Source organism: Camelus ferus, chromosome 2, assembly GCF_009834535.1.
Source record: "Camelus ferus isolate YT-003-E chromosome 2, BCGSAC_Cfer_1.0, whole genome shotgun sequence".
NCBI classification, from domain to species: domain Eukaryota; kingdom Metazoa; phylum Chordata; class Mammalia; order Artiodactyla; family Camelidae; genus Camelus; species Camelus ferus.
In genome coordinates this window covers 96,832,399-96,851,614 of record NC_045697.1, presented here as the reverse complement: position 1 = coordinate 96,851,614, position 19,216 = coordinate 96,832,399, and the positions used below count along the sequence as shown (strand labels likewise).

Sequence of the window (19,216 nt, the reverse complement as noted above, 5' to 3'; positions counted from 1 at the left end):
CTAAAATATTACCAATGATTATCTCTGGTGGATAGTATTACTAGGGTCACTTAAAAAAAAATCTCTTTACATTTTTGAAACTTCTATTAACAGTCACTTTGCTTTCTTCTTCATTGTTATTTGCAAAATAAAATAGTGCTTTCTCATCGAATGATTCCAACAACATTGAGATATGGGAAGGATGTGTTTTATTTTAAGAGAGGCATTTCTGGGATATTACCTAATTGAAAGTTTGCATAATGCAAGTCTGAAATAATTCAAGAGTATTTTTCCTATAGAAAAGTCAATAGAGAAATGCAGTCTTGGAATACAGACATTTCTAATCATAGCACATACATCTCCTAGATGTACTTTTTCTCTAATTATGTTTTTAATTTTATCTAAAATAAAGCTATCTAAATTATAACCTTGACCTTCTTTATAGAAATTTAACATACCTAATTGAATTCCAAGGTTTGTGTCGCCTGGCAGCACTTTTCTGAACTAGCACTGATTCTGCCATTTAATTAATTCTTAGATGATATTGTCATAAGATAAAAAATACTTTCAGGTTATAAAAACATTGAATGTCAAAATAACAGCACAGGTGTTATAATAAAAAATCCTGGAAATTCCAGTGCACGTTAAAAACAGTATGGTTTAAGAGACATACTGAAAAAAAAGGAGGGAAATAGATATTGCTGTTTACCAAGTAAGGTGACACTAGCTGTGGCAATCATAAAAACACAGTATACACTGAAGCTAGTCTGCTAGTTTTTACATTTAAAAAATCTTGGTAATAAAAAAGTCAGCATTTTATATATTATTGTTTCATAAAATGCAATTATACTACTTATATAATACAACACAACACTCACCTCTACCCACCCCCTTCACACACACATTTTATTACTTTCTGTTCTCAATCACATATTCCTCCCCAGAGTTAACCATTTAACAGTTTGTGTGGTTGCTTCCAATAATTGATTTTATGATTTTATATGTGCATAGTATATTATATTACCTATGAACAATAAAAATATATTTAAATGTACATAAATCAGTTTTCATTTAACTTATGTGTTAAAAACTCACTGTTGTAATAGCAGAAGAAAACAATCCATCCCTCTGTACTCTATAATTGATTAGCTCATAAATCAGGTCTTATGAGTGAAAATTTCAGAATTTAGTGACAAAAAAATTCTCCTTAGAATCTGTTCTGCAGATCTGCATGATTATTTCTATTTGTTTTACCTAAATACGGATAGAAACATGTTACAAGTATGCAATTAAATAAATTCTTGTTACTTGGTAATATTTCTCCTAAAAGTAAGAAAGATGAGAAAAGAGAGAAAAGCCAGCTTTTCCTCTTGAGTTAGTACAGTGTGAAATACTCATTAGCATACTGTTCTTGAAAAATAAGGGCCAGCTACTGAGCTATGCTTACGTCTCCTTACAAGCAATTTAAAGGAAATTTATGAAAAATACTTACATTGGATTAGGGCTAAATTATTATCTTTGTGAAATAAGGGTGGATTTTTTGTTTCTTTTTAAAAAATAAACAAACGGGAAAAAACACCAATTAAACTATTAGCTAAGTAGTTATAGAAGGCTTAATTACAAATTTCTCCCCAAAAAAGCAATTTTAAAACTTGTAGTTCCACTGCCTCTCCTATGTCTCTCCTCTTATCCGAACTAGGTACTTTTTAGCTAATTTTTCCTATATTCAGTATAATTCAAATTAGTAAACTATCAGGCAACTGCTGTTTCAACAATTAATAATTTCCCGTCTACCCTTGCAATTTTCCACAATCATTATAGTTAAAATGCAGTGATTCTACCAACAAAGGTATGTCATGGAGAGAACACAAAATTATTAAAAGCATCCAAAGGGTTTCTAATGATCAAAAAAAATGAATTTCGCTATGGAGATGTTTATTGCTATCAGAGATTGACACTGATGACAAATTCTTATATCCATTTTCACAATTTTATATTATTTATTTTTGGCTTTTCTAATGATGGTCAAGTAATTCAAATTACATCGGCTTTTTAAGAACTAGATATTATCTTTAAGAAATAGGCCTTTTAAGAAATAGAAGAATTTGCATTTATAATTAAAATTGATCTGGGTTGATGTCATCATGTTTTTCAGTGTCAATGCACAATGACTCAGTACTTAAATAGGAATGATATGCATGTGTGTATTTACAGTTTTTGTATTTCTAGAAGAAAAAGGTGCTTAACAGATGGAGCAATATTGAACTTTACCCAGAGTTACATTCATCTTATGCACAAGTCTATGCAGCAAGCAAGCCAACTTGACAGTTTAATTCCACATTAGGATAATGCTTGGAAGGGTAATCCTATTCGCACTGCGGGATAAGGATGCCTGCGTCGTGGCTTTGGCCTATAAAATTGTTAGCTATAAATTCTGAGTTGGCATTATGAGCTTCTTAACTTTTAAACCATCCTTTTCTTAGCATCCTATTGCCAACAGTAAGTTATTTGCCCCATAAATCCATCTAACCCATTATATTTTTCTTTCAAAAATCATTTGGCAAATATACCAAAAGCAATAAAATCTGCTTTTCATATGGATTATCTTATTCTAGACATAATAATTTTGTGTATGTGAAACACACGGAATGAGTTATAAATGGAATAATTTTGTTTACGAGAGTAGATTTAAAAAGAACCAGAAGAGTTTTATTTTTGCTGTATTTAAGGATAAAAAAATCAATCAACTGTGAGTCGAGATAAATGTTCACAATATTTTATAAGGAAAATCAAAGAAATGAAAATACCTTGTTTACTTAGTTTTTAGAAACTAGCACTCAAATTTGATTGTTCAGCTGTGTACCTAGTCTGTGAGTTTATGTAATAAAAATAGTTCATGCTTATACTTTACCGTTGTGGAGTGACCAGATATGAACACAGAGAGGTGAGCTCTGAGGACACCTGAGAGGTGTCTGCCCTGCCTTCTCCATTTACATGTTGGCTGGAAGTCTGAAGTTTCAAGCTAACAAATGTGAACATAAGGGTTTTAAAGGCCAAACATTTTTGCTCTTACCTCTTTACTTTTCCAGTTGGAGAAAAATCTGCTTTCAACCTTAAGTCTTGGGTAGAATCTAATCTCAAAGCCTACAGATCCTGCCATTTCTTTTAGTGTAAAAGGGTCTGGTGTCGCTGAGAAAAAGTTTGAAGCCCTTGATTCCTGTCCCATTTCCAACTATGACTGCCTCTTTGAGATTGTCTTTTTAAAAATTTCTCAGTGTCTTTGTAATTTTCCTCATTTTATTATAGCTCAACTACCCATGACCCATCTTTCTTCTACATTATCCTTTTCAATTAATTATAATTTATCTTAGTTTGACACAAAGTTATCTCTTTTTTTGTTTGGTTATGCGTATAATTTACACCTTGATTGTATTAAAATTTTTTAACCAACAGACTATGTTTTTAGAGCAGTTTTAGGTTTATAGCAAAATTGAGTAGAAAGTAGAGAGTTCTCAGATACCCCTTCTCCCCCTTCTCCTCCACACATAAAGTATATTATTTTTCACTCTTGTTGTTTTCATTGTATTTTTCAATCTAAAAATTATTGGATGTTGTTTTCACATTTATATCAACAGAGGCAAGAATGTTTATAATGATTATAGCTATAAGGATCATCTATATCCATCTATAGCAAATTTATCAGAAATATCAACTTCAATAGAAGGGGCAGCCTAGAGCTTTCAAATAAGAAAGATTCTTAGACTCTCTGAAGACACAGTAGGACAGTTTCATGATCTATTAGATGTCTACCAAGGGCAGAGGGGATAATGGCAGTATGCCTGCCTTGTTTTTGCCAACCTTGACCTATTGCCTCAGATTTCCAGATTTCCCTACACAAGCTTTGTAAGTCTTTTTATTGAAAGCAGAACTTCCTCCTCCAATATTGCAAACTTGTAATAATATATTTTTAGATCTAAAAGACTATCTTTTCTCCATTAGTTGGAGTAATATTAAATGGTTGTACATTGTCATCTTATTTGTATAGGTATAGTTCTTGTTTTACCATACCATATGTGAATTTAGGTGATATAAAAGTCACTGTCTCTGCCTTGTATGATCATTAATAAGGGACAAATTTTGAAATATAATAAGATTAATGGTATTCAAAACTTATTTTAATTTAAAATTGCTAGGCAAGTTACATACATTAATTCAATTAATGGTCACATTATCCAATAGCAAGTATTTTTATCCAAGATTACTAATGAAGTCCAGAGAGATGGGTTTATTTGCACTTAGTAAGTGATGGAGGTAAGATGTCTGGCTCCAAAGCCCAAACTCTTAGCTATGACACAGGCAGCAATGGTAAGAAAGAAAGAAGAGGCATCAGTCAATGTTGAATCTTCTAATCTTCTGGAAGGAGACAATCCATAATCGGATTTGTCTACTCTTTGTTACTTCAATATGTCTCCCGCATGTTTATTTTATTGATCATTTTTGCTCAATGCATGGTCCATGACAACTGAGAGTCCATGGACAAATTTTCATTGAGACACTGATATTCTTTCTTCTTTCAGACATTTTTTTTAGAATGTGCACATTAATTCTATTGTTATCTGTTTGAAATATTTTTGAGTACAACAGGCTGTGTAAAAACTAGTTAAATAAATCAGCCCCTCTTATAAAATGTTTGCTACCATTGTTTTGGAATTATCTCTAGGAAAGTTAAAAGAAGAATATCCCTTGTATGAAAGTGTATGAACATTTTTTCTTTTTCTTTTCTTTTTTTTTTTTTTTGAGTCAAAGGTGATGTTCTGACTGCTAAGGTTATCATCAGGAGACTTTTATAATGAAGTAGTTTCATCTTTGGTGAATTAGGTCTAGGAACATACAAACAAAACAAAACAAAATAAAATCGACAATTACATCCCTTACTAGTAAGTGAGACAGGCAGGACACTAGAAGTCTATAAGAATGACACCTTCATTTCCATTAAATAAGATATTTTAAACATTGCCTACACATTAGAATTTCCCCCAGAAGCTTTGTAGAAAATACTGATGCACAGATTCTTATTTAATTGTTCTAGGACAGAGCTTGAGCATTATTTTATTTAGCTGTTGCAATTTGCTTTTTAAATCTACTTAATTTTGATACAAGATATATATGATAAAATACACTCATTTTTAATTTTTAGTTCATATATTTTAACGTATTAGTATCTGTGTAATCACACATCAGGATGTACATAGACATTTCATTTTCCATTAGTGCTTTGCACTAGACCCACCCATCCATCCCTGGCTCCAGGACATCACATTTTGGCTCTTGGTCACTGTCATTAATTTTGCCTGACATAGAATTTCACATAAATAGAATAATTCAGTATGTTTTTCTTTTTTCCTGTCTAGCTTTTTTGGTTTAGCAAAATACTTTTGATATTTATCCATGTTCTTGTGTTATCCATGGTTCGTTCTTTCTTACTGCACAGTGTTATATTGTGGGCTTATACCAAACTCCTGTGTGTGTGTGCGCACGCGTGTGTGTGTGTATACACCGGGAGATGACTGTATATATGTATGGGGGATTGGTTCCAGAACCCCTGTGGATACCAAAATCCATGGATACTCAAGGCCCTTATGTAAAATGGAGTAGTATTTGCATAAAATCTACACACATTCTATGTAAATACAATGTAAATAGTAGCCATTGTGCAGCAATTTTTGCCATTGCAACAAGTTTTCCTTTTTGGAACTTCTGGATTTTTTAAAATATTTTTGAGCCACAGTTGGTTGAATTCACAAATATGGAACCTGTGGAATATAGAGGGCCAACTGTACAGATATATACATATAAATACATATGTATATATATACACACACACATACACACATACATATATATACGCATGTAAATATATATGTGTGTAGATTATGCCTTGTGTTTTTTGAGTTCTTTCAAAAATCTTTGCCTACCCCTGTCTATTTTATGTTGGGGAAATTTTTTTCTTACATTTCTTTCCAGAACTTTTACACCTCATCTTTTTTATGCTTAAGTGTATGACTGCATTTGAGTTAATAACCATTTGGAAAGAGGAAATTGTTAAGATATATTTCTTGGGATACCCATTCTACCATTTCACCACTATTTAGTAAAAAGATTATTTTTTTTCCATAGCAGCACTGAAAAATTAATTAACATGATTTGGGAAAGATTCATTTTTTAGTGAACTGAGCAAATGACACACGTGGATTTTAGTAGAGGTGAATAGTATATTTCTCAATTTTGTGAATTGCTTCATTTGACCTAAATCTGTCCTTAAGTGAATACCACACCCTTTTAAGACTTTGAGAGTAGGTCTTAAAATGCATTAGTGTAACTCTTCCAATTTTGTTCTATTTTATTTTTATTTTAGCTTTTTTTTGTGACTTTGTAGTTTCATACAAATTTTAGAATCAATTTGTCATCTACCAAAACAAAACCAAATAAAAAATTTTTTGAGGACTTTTGATTGAGATTATGCTGAATATATGGACCCACTTTGGGAAAACTAAGACCTTTACAGTATCATTTATTTCAATACATGAAATTGGCATGTCTTTCCAAATTTTATGTAGTCTTAAATTATTGGCAGAAATGTAATATTTGTAATTATTTATAAATTTTTTTTTCTTATATTGTGTTGAATTTATCCTAAATTATTTTGCCTTTTTAATGCTAGTTTAAATGATATTTTTATTTCATTTACTGATTATTTCCCAGTGTACAAAAACACAATTGATATTTCCCAGGTGTCTTTGGGTATTCCATCAACTATAAAATAAAATATTTTTACATCATCTTTTGTAATAAACATGCTTTGAACTTTTTTTTTCTTTATTGTACTAGATAGAACCTCCAGGAAAAAAAAAATGTTATAAAGAAGTAGTAAGAATGGGCATCCTTGCCTCCCTAATCTTAGAGGGAAAGCAATCAGTCATTCACCACTAAGTATAAAATTAGAAGTAGGTTTTTCAAAGATTTTTCAAATAAGTAGGTTTATCAGAATGGAAATTTTCCCTTTTAATCCTATTTGTATGACAGTTCTTATGACTGGATGTTGAATTTTATCGTGTTATTTCTGTATCTAATGGTACCATCCTATACTTTTCTCCTTTATTCTATTAATACGATTAATTATACATTTTTTTAACTTTAAAACGTTAAACTTGCTTTCCTGGGGTGGGTGGAGACCTTTTCATGGAATATTGTTTTTATATATTACTCAAAAGAATTTCTAATCATTTTGTTAAATATTTTTATTTTTATATTTACTTTCATGATGATCTCCCCAAATGCAGTGCTCTCAACTCTGTGAGACCACCATGTTCTGATCTGGTTATGTCTTTTCTGCACTGAGTCCCAGAAAATGCCACCAGGCAGAAAGCCTGGCACTGTCAGTGGAAATATTTGGTCCTGCTGAGATGATCAGGAATAATCATTTTAAATGGAATCAGTTCTATCTTTGTTGTCTCATGTCTATAAATAAACACACTATGTCACTTACTGGGCAACCAAGACTAAATTGAAAAGACAAGAGTTCATAAGAATATCTCTATTTCCATTACATGGAATGTTTTCAACACTGCCTGCATATGCTGTGAAAAAATCACAGTTGCCCAGTTTTATCACTAGTTTTGACTTAATTGTTCTATTTTACTTAATTTTTTATCTATTTTTGTTATTAATCTCTTCAGCTAATTCTAATGTAAAGCTACAGTTGAAACTACTGCTCTAAGTAGCATAAGTACAACCATATTCTTGCACGGCACTTCTGGAGAGTTATCTCTCCCCTATGGAGGAGATTAAATAACTTGCCCAAGTATTCATAATATCAAGTGAAAAAATAATCCTTATAATCTGCTGATTGCCAATGTGTTGTATTCTTTTACTGATATGGTCAGACAGGTGAAGCCACAGAGAAGATAGGGGTGTGGCTCAGGAAAAAACAAAGTTTTTATATTCAGAGTTCCTAGAAACAGGAGGTATGGCTCACCACACAGAGCTACGTAGGAAAGACATCAGGTCAGGCAGTAGAAGACAGAAACAAGGGGAAGGTTTCAGCAACCGTCTTTATTGGAGTTTTCACAGGAAAGGCAAGGCAAGGCAGGGCAGGATGGACAGTTTAGAATTGGCTTGTTTGAATAATTTCTGTGGGTTTTGGGCTGTAAGAGCGGTCCCCAATTGCCTGCACCTGGCCCTAGGATGATTAAGGCAGAAGAATATTGCCTCCTGGGGTGCCCAGGCCAGATAGATGAGGAATGGCTCTGAATTGATTAGTTTACATATCAAAGACATGCTCCAGGCTAGGCCCTTTGCCATCTCTAAGAATTGCTTAACCCAAGGAGGGGCAGTTTCTCCCTAGCCAGAAAAGTTTCTTTACGAAGTCAAAATATCACAATATACAACTAATTAAAAATATATACAATACAACCAACATTCCTATTCTTTGTACTTTAAAGTATTGCCTTCTCAGGCCAATATTTTGATATTTTATTTCCTTAGCTTAGTGAAATTTTTATTTTTGAACCTCTTAGTTATATTAATTGAATGATCTTTCAAAGGTGAACACTGTATAACTGATATCCCAACACCTGACCATGGTCCACACTACATCACACAATGATTCCTCTCAAATTTTTTCCAAAGAATTTAAATCCTATAATGTATAACTGAAATAATTATTTAATATTGTTGAAATAAATTTATAGGCTCAAGAGGGAACCCGTCCTACCCAGGGTGCCACATCAGCAAACCTAAACCTAGATAGCTTTCCTGTTCCTGTCAATACTTTATTTGACCAGAAACACAGTCTAGTCAGTCAGCTAATTCACAGGTGCCAGATCAACTCTGGGCCTCCTCACCCCAAACAAGGTTGATTATTTGGCTCTCACTAATCAGATATTTTGTATTTGTCCCTTCCTTGTACTTTATTCTTTACCCTATAAAAGTTTTTGCCTTCCACCCCTTTTTGCAATTCCCCAAAAGGTGACTAGTCTACTTTATGAAGTGTTAAAGTTTTTTTGTATTACCTAAATTGTCTTCTTTAATCTTTTTTTTTTTTCTTTTATAGTTTTTGGTGAGGAGGAATGAGATCCTAAGCTGACTGCCAGTGGTCTATAGAACAAGAAGACACACAAGGGAGACACTTGCTGATTCCTTTGAGTTCACTGTTCCTCTCACCATTACTGAAAGCCATGGGTAAGTCACTCTGGGATTTGAGCTCTAATCCCTTGCATACAGCTCTTCAGTCCAAGCAAACTTTATTTAAAAGATTACATATATATATATATATAAATAGAGAGAGAAAGTGAGAGAGAGACAGACACACACACGCACATATATACATATATATTCTTTATCCAGGCCTTGTGTCTCTCAGAGCCAAATTAATACCTAAGAGGAATGGGCTGCTGGGCAAGGGTTTTGTGATGTTTTGCATGTACCTCTTTACACAGAAATTTTCCTGGGATTGATGGATAGTATACATCAGAGAGCTTCCAGGGTTTATTAAAGTTCCCAGAAATGTTCTGGGGTCCCAGAAAATTTCCAGGATAACTTTATTGGAAGTCCACATCAGGTGGTATCCATCATGGGGCTCACAAAGCCTTAAGGTAAGCCTACAGCATAAACCACTAGGGGACTTGGGGAAATAAGATAAGAAATTCAGACTGTTTTGATCATCAAAATCAAAATCTAAGTAGGCATAAGAAACACTATTAAAAGCCATTAGGGTGTTCACCACTATAGAGAAATTTTCTCCTGAAGGGAACGATAGATCTCTTGCTAACAGGAACCTCGGAAGCCAAAGCTTCAAAACTGATGCATGAGGTGGAGCATTTAAAAGCTGTTACAGTGCTCACCACTTTAACTCTAAGACTCCTGTGCGACGATAAGTTAACTTGACACTAGATCACTACCAACCTCAAGGAAGGTTCTGTGCAACAAAGTACACTGTAAAACACCACACAGTCCCCAACCCAGTGGCACACCCCTCTTAGGTATTAATTTGGCTCTGAGAGAACCAAGGCTTGCTACAGAAATGGAATCTTCAAGTTTCAAAGAATCGTGTCACTTTCTGGCACATCTGCTTATTTTATGTCTAAGAACTGTGGTTTTGGAAACTCTAGTTATCTACAAAAATGGCAAAGCCTTACTAAGACAACCCACAGTTACAGTGAACATTATGGGGAGAATTCCAATTAGGAAGGTCATTCATTGAAGAGATGCACTTGAAAGCAAGGATTTCCAAATCAAACAGAATGGGCTACCTATTTTAACTGGTATGCAGAAGCCTCCAAAAAACTTCAAACTTCCGAAACAGCTTCATTAAAAGATTCATTGCAAAAGACTAAAGAGAAATTAAAGACACAGGAGATAGCTAAAACGAAAGACTGTAAGACTGATGTGCTGTCTGCTACTGCCCTCTATCTTTATTTACCTGAATATTTAGTCTACTAATTCTCTGTCTTAATTGCCTTTCCACTTGGAAAAAGCTACAATACTATAGACAAAAATCAAAGCTTTCCGCACTAACTCCGACACCCCCATATCTACCCTTGAAAGCAGGCCCCACAGAGCCCCTCTTGTGGTCGATGGGACTCCGAGGGATTCTCTGGGAAAATGCTACCAATTATACCCTCAAATAGCTAAGGAGAAACCAAAATTAAAATTAATGGAAGACCTTCAAAATAATTCTAATAGATATGGGGCTACACTCTCTACTTTAATCCCAGTAACTCTGGAGCCTGCAGATGGGATCCAGGGAAAACTGGCAGAAATCAACAAAGGATGAGAATTCTTACCAGAGTGAGCTCTCTTGGATCTCTGTAGTGCCCCGTTGAGAGGAAAGTAAAATTTTATGTTGTCCTTTATTGGTTACCAATCCTTTTCTCTCCCAGAGACAGCTATTGCCTTCTTATTGGTCTCATTTTGTGTCCTGAGAATTTGACTTGGCTTTCTGCCATTCTGGTGTCGACTGAAATAAATGCACAGCCTAAAAGTTAAGAGTTATGTTTTATTTGGCGGGAGGACTTGAGCTGGGATGACAGCCTCTCAGATCGCTCTGAGGGACTGCTCCAAAGAGGTAGGGGAGGAGCAAGGATATATAGGAGCTTTACAACAAAAACCAGGTAGTTGGAACAATAGAAGATTGCTTGTAATCTAAAGAAGGCCAGGCATCTCAAGTTAAAGTATTTAGTGCTTTTCTATGTATGGGAGGAAGCAAACATTTGGGCTCACTGAATTCATTCATTTGACAAGCACCTAGCTATCTAGGGCCAGTATCCTGTCCTTTCTTATTCTGAGTCCACTCAGAGTGCACCGTTGAGTGGCTGCAGAGGCTGGGCTACAGGCCCGTCCACACTGGGGGGTGGCTGCAACCGCTGATGACTTGGTTTCAGCATTCTTTGTTTACTGATATGTTTGCAGTATTTTCACTCACATTGCAGTATTTTCGTTCACATTGGGACATGTAGATTGTTGGTTCTTACATATGCAGGCAGCCCAACTGTCAGGTTGGAGGCCCCAAAATATGGCCAGACAGAAATGTGAGTTGCAACCCATCTTGGGTTAGATACTGCCAGACGAAATTGAGCGCACTGCATTCACAGCTGGGGTCCTCCTGACTATTGCCAGTGCTCAGGAAATTGCCTAAGTCTTTCTTTGAGCTATCTTGGAGAGTGTCTCTTGGTGTTGGGAAGATAGTTTCTTTTTTTACAACTTCTTTGGGGATGCCTCTTGGTTCCATGAGGTTGTTCAATATTTCCAGGAATACTTACTGTTTGTCTCAGCTGAAACCTGACAAGAAATTTGAAAGGATGTATTTTTTAAAGTATTTCTATGGTCAGAAGTTGGCAAAATTGGAAACTGACATTCAGAGCTTGACAGGAACTTTTTTGTTAAGGCCTTCTCTCCTAAGCTAAATGAAACTATATACCCAGAGGGAAAGAAAAACATTTCAAAGAAAAACAGCTCTAAATCTAGAATATATGAATCTTTTGATTTCTACCTTAATTGAAGATCTCCTCCTTGATATAAAGAAGCAAATTGATAATAATGTACTTTGATGAGTAGATCAGTCCCCTTTTATCATTCCCATTGCAATTCAATTCTTTGAGAAATTAAAAACAACCATTCTACAAATTGAGGACAACTTGTACAACTTGTCTTATAAGTTGAGTCTTTACAAGGACAGAAAAAAGCCTTATCCTTTTTACCAATCCCAAAACCTCCCCTATTCATCTCAAAATACTTGTATGCATTGTAGAAAATTTTGGGTTTAGGAAACAAAAATCCTTCTTGCAGGAACTCACATTCTTTCTCTGAACCTTTAAGTTGTAAATATTCTACCTGGTCTTCTCTAAGACCTAAAGGCCATCTCCTTGAAATGTAAACTTCAGAGAGGTAGTACTTCTTCTGTTAGGAAGAAAGAAAAAGGGAAAAGCTATTTGAAAACTAGGTGCAAGAAAATTTTAGAAGTCTCTACAAATAATAATAAAAAGTTTAAGCCATCTGAGCAAGTACCTTAACTTATTTAATCTGCCAGAAACTCAATTTGGATCTAACTGTTCTTTCATAAATTAGTGAGTTTTGCATTATCATACCCAGCTCATGGCAAAAATTTTAAAGCAAAAGCTATAGATCTGTGTCTGTCTGTATATTTATGTATTCCTTTGTATGTATGTTATAAATGTGTGATTTTTTTCTATGTTTCAATGGTACTATATGTAAAGAGCTCTGGTCAGGTTCACAAGATAATCTTCAGTAAATAAAAGCTGGTTTAAGTTTGTTGATTTAATAAAAATAATCATGTTTTTAGAGTTATCAGCATTGAATATAATACTTTTATTTTACCTAGGTTAACTGAAAGTCAAATAAGCTTATGTTATCTCTGTTATAGACTATGTCAGCAAGAAAGATAACTGAGATGATGGTTAGCTGTTTAATGTCTCATAAAAATTTCATGAATAATCTAAACATAGGGGTTAAGAACAAGTAAATTTAATAGATCTGAGTAATGTAAAAGTTAACAAATGGATTTTTCGACAATAAGTATGCTTTATGGTATGTCTACTTAAAAATAGTTTCCAAAATTGTTTTGGCAACTTGTGTTCTTCAAGTTATATTGAGATAAATTAAATGATGGATATTCATTTTATATCTAAATCATTTTCAAATAAGATAAAATATTGAAATATTAGTTGCTGAACATACATTTATCCACTTTAACTTCCTTTTACAGATAAAATATTTGGGTATATTAGTGAATATGTTTTGTACCACATTGAAAAATTTACTATGAGTAAAAGTATACTTACTCATAGTATATTTTTACTAGTACTATGATATGTAAACATATCACAGTGTATGATGTTTTACATATCTTGTAAAAAAAATACTTCTAGAACTTCTGAAATGTATTTATAAATTTACCAATCCACAGAATGCTAGTGTAATAGGTCACAAATTGCTTTCTTCTTAGTTTTCACTAGGAATTAAGGATTTTAATGTTAAACATTCTAATTAACATAAATAAATAAAACTACTAGAAATAAGGGAAACATGTCTGTGCAAGGGAATTGCATTGTATTTTTGGTAAGAAAAAGGATGAGGTATGGGAAGATGTGCTTTTGTTAAGGGAAAAAGAGAGTAATTTTTTTCTAAACTAAAATAACTGATAGTTCCATAAAGAGAAAGATAGAAAAAAATGGACAATATCTGAATGAATATAAAAAGTTGTAGAAGGTTTGTGGAAAGAGTTTCTTAGGAAAGGAATTTTACATATGGTCAAACTGGCTAAGGTTAGAATAGACATAGATAAGTTTTTTTTTTTCTTAAAGAGTTTTAATATCAAAAGTACACTGGTGCAATTTTAGTACTGGGTTTTCTTTCTGTTAAAAGGAAAATTTTTTTAGATTATTGGTCTGCTCTTAATAAAAATGTTAAACAATGTGGCCCCCACCAATCAGATATTTTCTATTTTTCTCATCCTTATTTATTTATTTTTTTAGTTAAATTAAAGTTTTTTTTTTCCTTCTGGCCATTTTGCAGTTCCTTAAAAGGAATCTGTCCACTTTATGAAGTGTTAAATAAAGTTTGTAGCACATAAATTGTCTTCTTTAATCATTTTTTTAAAGAATACTAGCTACTATAAAGTTAAATTCACTGCTATCTTAAATTAAGTGAAATTACTTCTCAGCAACGTCTACCCCTTTCTCATAAGCAACAAAAACTAATTCCCAGTCATTTAAAAGAAAAATGCATTTATTGAAAGAATATTGACTGACCTACAGAACTGATGGGTGTGGTAGAGAGTCAGACTCAGAAAATACCCATGCACCAATGGAGACTAAGAGGCAAGTATCATAGCCAGACTCACACCATAGGAAGTGACTCAACAAGGAAAGTGCCACTAACATTGGACACTGGACACTAGTGTTATCCTCACTGCCCCTATTAGCACTGGGAAATATTCCTCCAATGTATCTTCATCCAGATACTTTTTTTTTTTTCTGCCATGGTAACCACATACCTGATTAATTCTCTGTTGTTCTTGCATCACAGACTTTTAATTCTCTGTCTCAGACTGGCCAATCTCAATCATAGGCAAATGCCCAAGCTGCTAAGTAGGCAGAGAAAGTGAGAGCCAGGCTATTCAGCTTCTTTGTTGCAGTGGTCAGTTCTCCCAAAATTGGATGGGAGATCAGATATTGGTTTGGATTGAAAAGATAAAAACTCCTCTTTCACTTATCTTGGTTGTCACAATGTAGTACATTAGGACCTTGGCTCCTTGAATAAGAAATTAATCTTAATGTATCTTAATGTGCCTGTTTTCTAACTCCTATCAAAGGCCCAGGTCAAAGAGAAGTAAAATAATTTTTTTTTTTACTGTTTTTACTGTTTTTCAGATTTTTTAAAATGTTTTAGTGTTTTTCAGAATTCTTACACCTAAATAGTTATATATAAGACTAAAAAACAAATGTCTTCTAATTTTTATTTTCATATTTCAATAATCATTTGTATTGATTATTTCATAATTATGTGTTGTAAGAGATTAAGATCAAGTCCAAAATAGAAATGAGAGGGAAAGAAATAGGGAGAGAGGGAAGGAAGAAAGAGAGGGAGTGAGAAACTGAGAGAGAGAGAAATTGATTGTTGAATGTGAAGTCTTTAAAATATATATTTGCTTCTTTTATATATAAAGACTGTTTATGGAATGAGGTTGACCAACTATAACTCAAGCCCAAAGGTGTTGCTCTCTTATGGAAAAAGATTAAAGTTTATTAAGAAACTGCATTACATATATGAATATGGCATCACAAATCGGTGTTCATTTCTCTGGTTTTAGAGAGTTCTCATTGAGGAATGTAATTTTTAGTAAATGATGTTGTGACAATTAAGTAATCATTTGGAAAAAAAGAGAAATTACATCCATACTTCACTGCACATAAGAGAATATTACGAAATGAGTAAGAGACTCAGAAAGCAAGGACATACACCAGAACTAATGGGAACATATCAAATTGCACAGGATCTAGCAAGAAAGGGGCCCTCAAGGGCCAAATTAGAGACAAATAAACATCATTAAAAATACGAGTAGTCAATTATAACACAACTAATTATAACATATTATGCATGAATCCGTAGTGCTACCTAAAAGAAAAGGGGGGAAGAAAAAAGCTCTTTTTTAACAGAAGAATACTAACATATACATGTACTAGGAAAACAGAAAATCATCATTTGTGACTACTAAAATAATTTCTTAATCAAGCAAAGATTGTTAATAAATGTTAAAAATCACTGACACATGTTTTAAGCAACACCTCGTGTATTATTTACCTAATACTAAAGGAAAATATTTTCCTTTCTGATACAAGGATCTAGAAGACAAGAGCATGTATAATAATCAAACTTGGCATCAGTGATAAGGAGAAAATGGCATTCTTATATGTGTCATAATGTTGTTGTGCAACAGGAAATCACCCATCTAGTATTTTTGACACACGTACAAAAATGTTTAACTTAAATCTGATTTATGAGGAAAGAATTAGAAAGATCTTTATTATATGATTTTCTATATTATATGATTATATAATATCTGGCTAGAACTCTTAAGAAGTATCTTGTGTTACATATCCTACCTGGCTAGAGGAAACCTCCAGCATTATTGTGACCCCTCCCATTATGACTGATCACCATAAATCATTGTTTTCCCTTTCTAAGGAAAAAAATACCTTTGAGGCTTAGGCTATCTGGATACATCTACTTGGCTTCTCACCTTGGCTTTCAGGTTCAGAGACTTTGCAACAATTTCTACAAGCACCTTGAATGTGTAAATTACATGTCAGGTTCAATAGCCACATTCTTTCACTTCAATTCCAATGATTTCAGTTTCACCCCACTCAGTACCCTATTTCTATACAGTTCTGTGGACCACAGCATCAAACAGAAGTACAAACATAGTTTACTATTCATCCTTTAGTAAAGTTATTTCTGCTAATGCCCTCTTTCCTTTAAAGCAAGCACATCTGTTCCTTGGTATTTTTAATCTAAAATAAACAGACTGTCACCTATTTCTCCCAGCCTTCCCCCCTAAAAATGGGTTTATTCAGGATCAGCAGAAAACTGTTGTTCAGGGTCTGGAACTACGGCAAACCCTGTGCAAGTCTGCCCTGCGCAGAAAGGAGAACACTCTATAGGGCAGAAAAGGAAGTTGGGAGGGCTGGAGTAAGCAGATTCCATGACTTTTCACTGGCTGAGTTGTTGCCAGGAAAGAAGTCTTTCTTCTTCCTTTGGGCTCTGCTATCCTCACAGGACATGAGAGCTCTCCTCTCTGGTCTCCTGACTCCATTTAATATAGGTTTTTATTTATTAATTTTTTATATTAAAATCGGGATCCTCAGTCCCTTGGACCATTCTCTTTTTCTCAGTCTATGAGCCTCAAACTCTTCTCATTTTCACAACTTCTTAGCAGAAGTCTCAGAACTTTCACTTCAACTTTTATTTTCCCCAAACCCTCAACTCCTCCTTCCCCTGAATTTTACACTTACATGTCCAATTGTGGATTAGTCCATCCTATGAAGTAGGCATCATTAAGGGCGTTTTAAATGTCAGATAAATAAATAGATAATATTGCAAGGTTTTAGAATGTATATCATCAAGGAAAATGCAATGTTCAGTGCAAACAGTAAAATACTATCTTACCAAAATAAAATGTGAATTTAATGAGACCAGCAATAGGCAATTAATTGAGGACAAAGAGAACCATGCAGACTTTTGCATGATAAGCAGGAATTTAAACTGGATCTATATTAGGGGAAAATTTACATTATCAAGATTCATTTAAATTTTTATGTATTTGAGTAATTCTACTTCTGAGAGCATATACCAAGGAAAAATTCTGAAATATTATAAAAATGCATTGCATGTTTATAATAGTTTAATTAATTACCTAAATTTCAACACTAAGACATTTATATAAATTAATTTGCTGGCATATGATGGATATTGTGAAAGTATTGCAACTATTTTTACAGTTTATACAATTGGAAAAATGACCATGCATATTTAAATGAAAATAGGTTTTTTCTACATCTCTATCAGATCAAATAAATTTAAAATTTTCAAAGAAAAAGCACCAAAATATTAATAGTAATAGTTCTGAGCAGCAAGAGAATGGGAGATCTGTATTTGATTCATTACATTTTTTAAATCTCTTAATTATAATGAGTAGAGGCAAAACATTTGTTGTGGTTACCCATATGCTTGACTATTTAGAAAAATCTTTTAAGTGTTATTCTAGGAATGCTCAGATATTTCAGATATTCTCTTTGTCAATTCAAAAAATCCAGTATATTATGCACTTCCAGCTTTACCCTCAATGTTATTTGTCTAGGAATCCCCAACTACTTTAGTTTATGTGGGCATAATATGTACATGGAGGGATGGGGGTGGGGGTGCTGTTCGTCACTGTTCTTGTCTCCTGACCATGGATTCATAGATTCAAATGCATCTCTTTGAAGGCTTCAAAGCAGTAGCCACACAGTTTGATTCCTTTGGTTCTAGCCACAGGGCCACCATGTTTCTGGACAGGAGTGATGGTGACAGGAGAGGAGGAGGATTCCTCTACTCTTTCATTACTTTCTGGCAAGGGATTGTAATAATTTGATGTCAAAATTTGCCCAGGCTCCGGAAGCATTATAGGTTACTTATTTTTCCACTTACAGGCATAGAAACAAATTTAGTTTCTACAATCTGACTCACCATACCCCACCTCACATATAGATAGAAATATAAAATTTATATAAAAATATAATTTTAAATGTCTATAAAAACCCATTTTGATTTTTACCTCTCCCTCTTTATTTCTTTATTTGTCTACATATGTAAGAAATTTTCTCCCATTAGAAAACTAACCAATCCACACTCAAACCAGCCCCTTTCCTCCATTTGCCTCTTTTCTTTCACACCTGAATTTACTGTCTTGTTCACACTTCTTACTTCAGCCACATCTATTCACTCTAACTGTTTTTACTTTCTTACTGAACCAATTGCTGTCTAATTGCCATAGTGACTGGTATTTTCCAGCTCTTCCCTTTCTCTTTAGCATTTGACTTTCTTACCTCACCTTCCTTGTCACAACACTCCTCTTCACTGGCTTCCTTGGCCATCATTCTGACCCTCCCGCCTTCTGTGTTCACCCTTCTTCCTTCACCCGTAATTTGAAACCTATGGTCTCCCAGAGTCTATCTTGACTTCTTTCGTCACTTTCATCAACCTCGTGGGTGATAACATTTACTTCAATAATGTAAACAATCCCTAGCCCTACCTATAATGGTCCCAGGTAGTTTGACATCCTGAATCCATCATATGCTAGCCAATTACCAAGCAATAAAGGACGATGACTTGCATTTGAATCATTGGTTTTCTGTCCTTGTTTATACACATTTTTCTAACTTGTTCATACTTCCATATGACTTATAACTTGCAACTTTTTGCTGTACCCTGTTGGTTTCTGGATTTTTTTGCTTATCATTTTCAGTTCCTGAGCTGTATCATATGGGTTCTCCATATAGATTTTCATCTCTTTGAATCTCTCTCATGACATACCTGCCTTGCAGTTTCCTCAGAACCTGATATACTAGCCCTCGTGAGATTAAGACAAGTTCAAATGGGAGAAAGTTTGGGGGAAATTTTT

The 19,216-nt window shown here is 33.9% G+C and overlaps 1 pseudogene; it reads right to left on the bottom strand.

The window, feature by feature from the left end:
• LOC116659262 overlaps positions 1–18,692 on the bottom strand; it is an 89,493-nt pseudogene extending 70,801 nt beyond the window's left edge.
• Between the last annotated feature and the right edge of the window lie 524 nt (positions 18,693–19,216).